This window comes from Lactuca saligna, chromosome 9 (assembly GCF_052625555.1).
Source record: "Lactuca saligna cultivar CGN05327 chromosome 9, ASM5262555v1, whole genome shotgun sequence".
In the NCBI taxonomy this organism is placed as follows: Eukaryota; Viridiplantae; Streptophyta; class Magnoliopsida; order Asterales; family Asteraceae; genus Lactuca; species Lactuca saligna.
The window spans coordinates 100,826,792-100,831,560 of record NC_136425.1 but is presented as its reverse complement, the minus strand read 5'-3'; positions in this window follow the sequence as shown (position 1 = coordinate 100,831,560).

Sequence of the window (4,769 nt, the reverse complement as noted above, 5' to 3'; positions counted from 1 at the left end):
CTTTCTTATCTTAAATTCTCACTTTATACATCGAATGTCTGCTTGGGTAGCACAAAGGGTCATGGTGAAGACTCGTAGAGAAAGTGAGTAAATGGAGGAAATGAAGAAGGTTTATGATAGTGGATGACACCTATCAGAAGATATCGTAAGAGTGGTATCTTGCCTTTAAAGTATGTCTTATGAAATAATAGTACGTTTAGAGGAGTACAGTACATCTGAAGTACACCTTCGATTGGTAGGATGATGGAGAGATTGGTGTAATTCTTGAGGTTGTCTGATCACCTGGCATTTCCATCACCAATTGAGTTGAAGTAGAATTGATGATTTAAGATACGCAATGAAGAATTCCTAGTAGAGTCTAGGGAGATTGTTTATGATTATTTGGACAAAGTCTTATGTGTTAAATTGTTTTGTGATTTCAGGACTTGGAGACTGCAAGACAATACTTGGGATGAGTATGAGTAGGTGTGAAAGGTAGTAGATGCATATACTACCGGAAGCACATGACTCGCACTTGGATCAGGGAAAGTCACAAGGTTACCAAGAAGCTAGTGATTGGTCTCGTTTTATTCAAGTATGTCGTTACCATTGTTTCGGTAGTGACTAAGAAGATGATTGATATTCTAACCCTAGCGGTCAAATCAAATTAAATCCAACTACGACAAGTTTCTTACGTGGTTCATAGAACCAATTTTGAGGTAGCATCTGACTCAAGTCAAAAGATTGAAATCAATGCGACCGATAGCATCGCGCTTGTTGTTAAGGAAGCTTGTAGCTAGAAACGCTACATGTAAAAATGTGATTATATCCCATTAGAATATGAAGGAAGGTATATTCCATTCCAGAATTTGACTCTATGAGACTTAAGTCTAAGCGTTGTATCATACGATGAGAGGTCATCAGGACATGACCCATCGGTCTGTTACAATAGATAAATGAATGTGTTTATCCTAAGAAGAAGAAGGAGTCCACAATAAGAATTTATTTTATAAGTTGAATGTTACGATTGGAAGTCCAACATAGTATGAAGAGCATATGTAGGATTGAACATCACGGTTATTAATTAAGATGGAAAGTTAACATATGGAATCATTATTCAAGCCCTGTTTCGTTGATGATTCTGGGACATAATTATCCTAAGGGGAAGACAATTATAACACCCGTTGATTAGGGCTAGTCAATTTAGAGACGATAAGCGTAAAAAATGACTTTTTTATAGAAGATTATTTAGAATTAATAATCTTAACTAAGTTGTAGTATATGTCACAAGTTTTTCGTACATATAAAGAACGCCGAAATCTGAGTTATAACGAAGAAGTTATGACCTGTCGAAGTTTCGCTACAGAACAAACATGACGCTGAATGACATAAAAAGTGAATTTACGTTGGATTGACATTTAGGCTTATCAATCTAAAAAAAATTCGAAGAATTCGTTAAACCATGAGCATGCATAAAAAGAACGTCCGAATCTGACTTCATAGGAGGAAGTTATGATTTTTCTAAGTTTCGACTTAGCGGTATGCAGCCCGAATACTCGATTTGAGATCGAGCGGTTTTTATCCGAAACAATCTAAATGAGAATCAAAGATCTTGTTGATAGTAGTCCAACGGTAAAAAGATAGACGAAAACGGACGTCGGATGAAGAAGTTGCGAATTTATAACGGAGTTTTCCTGTCCCAGCCTACTAAAAATAATATAATAAAAATAAAGTCAAAATTAGCCAATGCAGTCCAAATGAAAGTTGTAGAGCATAATCTCACCTACGCGTGGATATAAAGAACGTCAAAAATGGAGCTCGTATGCGAAAGTTATGAATTTTTGAAGATCGTGGCACGCATACCAAAGCCTATCCGAAGCGTACGCCCAGCGTACCTGGAAATTACGCCAAGCGTAATCGCAGACCCAACAGCCTATAAATAGAAACCTAGGTCAGCCATTTTCTTTCTTCTCTCTAAGTTTTTTCCTCGATTTGCGTGCCAATTATATCCTGAAGCCCCGGTACCATTCCCGAGCCCCGAAGCAAGTTCCGAAGTCGTGAAAATCCCGAGAAGTCAGATTCCCGAGCCGAAGCCCTGCCCGCAAGGAGACCGGTTTTTGTGAAGATCTACCCAAGAATACTACAAGTCGTAGTGTTGTGCGATCATCTTCTGATCAAGTGAGTGTATAGTCACTTTCATCTTACACATAGATATGAAGTATTTTATAAAATATGTGCTATGTGTGTGTGTATATATATATATATATATATATATATATATATATTGTTGTTTATATGTGTGAGTGTGTGGTTACTCTCTTCTAACACACAAATATGAAGTATTTGTTATGAAATACATGCTATGTGTTTATATACTGTTGTTTATTTGAGATAAGTGTGCAATACATGTTTTATATTGTTTTTAAATGAGTTAAATTGTATATGTATTTTATATCTACTAATATGTTGGGTAGAATATAGGTAGATGAGATAGTTGGTATGTAATAAAGTGATGAGGTATGTAAGATGATTAAGAATGATATTAGCAGATGCACCAATTAGAGAATGGCGTAATACTAGCAGATGCGCTTAAGAATAAGATTGGTAGATGCACCAAATAGAGAATGTCATAATACTAGCATTACTAGCAGATGCGCTTATAGGATAATGTCGGCAGATGTGCCTAAAAGAGAATGTCATTAACCTGGTATCCGCGCCTCATAGTGTATGACGTAATCCTGGCAGAGGCGCTTAAATGGGGATGTTGGTAGATGCAGTTTATATAGCAATGGATTTTGTGTCAATTCCTTAGGTGAATCCTTTGGAATGAATGAATGAATGATAGTTGAATTCATAGGGTAAAACCTTGAGAAATAAAGAAGATAATGGAGATGGGTAATTAGGTTGATTGGTTGATGGTTGAATATAAAAATTATATTATTGTGGGTCGAAAACCCTATATGCTCACCAGGCTCCCAAGCCCGACCCACTCAGTTTTCTTTGTATCACAGGTATCAATACGAAGATATATTTCACTGAGAGATTAAAGGAGATGTAAATCATTTGTGTAAATAAATGTAAGTTCTGTTTATGCTTATGTGTCTATATCGGAACATGACATCCCGAGGTTTTATTATTTAATAAAAATACATTCTTTTTGAGAAATATTTTGATAAATGGTTATCATATTTTGTTTTTGGGACAAATTCCGCAACTGTTTTCTTTAAAAGAAAACTCTGATTTTAAAACAAAGCATAAACAAATCGGTCTTTTCTGGCCGTGAAATTGGGGATGTCACAGAAATAAATAAAGGTAGGTAAATGATGATATACCAATTTCACCATGAAAATGATATTTTAAACAAATTAGGTTTTTAGTGAAATTCCTAGATCTTTTGAGGTTCATTGGATTATTCAATGACATGTTTAATCTTGATTATGTTCTTCCATTCGTGACTAGGATACCGAGGATCACAAACAAGATGTGAATAACCATGCAAATTAGCTTGGTACTCTCCATGTCATTTATCATCAAATTAATGTATCAGTTAGCCACATATGCTCCATCAATCAATAATAATTTACCAGACACCCATTGTCACCCTTTATTAGTCCATATTAGCGTGTCGGTTAACCACACACGCTCCATTAACGACTTATATAAAGTGAAATGTGCAATTTCATGGATTAGCATAAAATTCACATTTTTCCTAAATTAACTAAGATTGGGAATTTTATAAAAATATTTAGTTACTTTATAATTTCATTATACATATTGATGAAAATTAGTTGTCCTATCAAACCCGTTTTGCTAACGACTCTCAACCAGTCAAGGAAGCGGTGGGTGAGAGTGGACACCCATTCAACTACCATTTTATATGCAGTTTTCTTATACCCCTTTATAGATGGACTTCGTGAATGAGACATACTATCGGTTCGATAGACTTTTCTTATACATATACTAAATATTAAACAGTTAATCTTACGTATAACATAAGGTGTATTTTAAACTTTTCAAAATACTAGGGTTTATAATCTTTTAAATTTTGAAATTAGAAAAAATAATTTAAATTTAAAAGAAATTGATTTAATAATTATCAATTAATTAAACCTTTTAATAATTTCTCAAATCAAATAGGCATTAGCCAATTAAATTAATAAAAATAATTTAACCTAATGCACTCCCTTAAAATTTCGATAATCATGGGAGGAATTCATTAAATATTATAACTATATTGTTAATCACATAAAGAGATAATTACCAAAAAGAAGAAAACCCTATCATGAAACCTCAATTTTCGAAAATATCAAATCTTTGGGAGGAAGGCAAGGATTTCAATCCTTCTCATATTTCAAAAATTAAGAGGGTTTAGAAAACCCAATTTTTTGAAACTTGTATGACAAGGGAAAGGGTTAAAATCCTTTTCAAAAACTAGGGTTTGGAAACCCTGATTTCGGAAAACCCTAAGTCCAAAAGTTTTTAATTTCCATAAACCCCAAATGATCAAATTCAACCAATTGCAATCAAATTCAATAGAAAACATGCCAATGTTCCGATACCACTGATAGGTTTTGAGCATAACCAATAATTCTTATGTGTGCATGCAACACTAATATCTTGGATCTATGTTTTCTCTAATTGAACATTCAACTTTTAAACATCAAAAGGAATAACCCTAAGAGGTATATGCTATTTTCAAAATTCATAAAACTAGGGATAAAATATATACCTTAATTGTTATGTTGTAATAACAATGAATTCCTTGAAGATCTTGAAATTTTGAGAGCAAG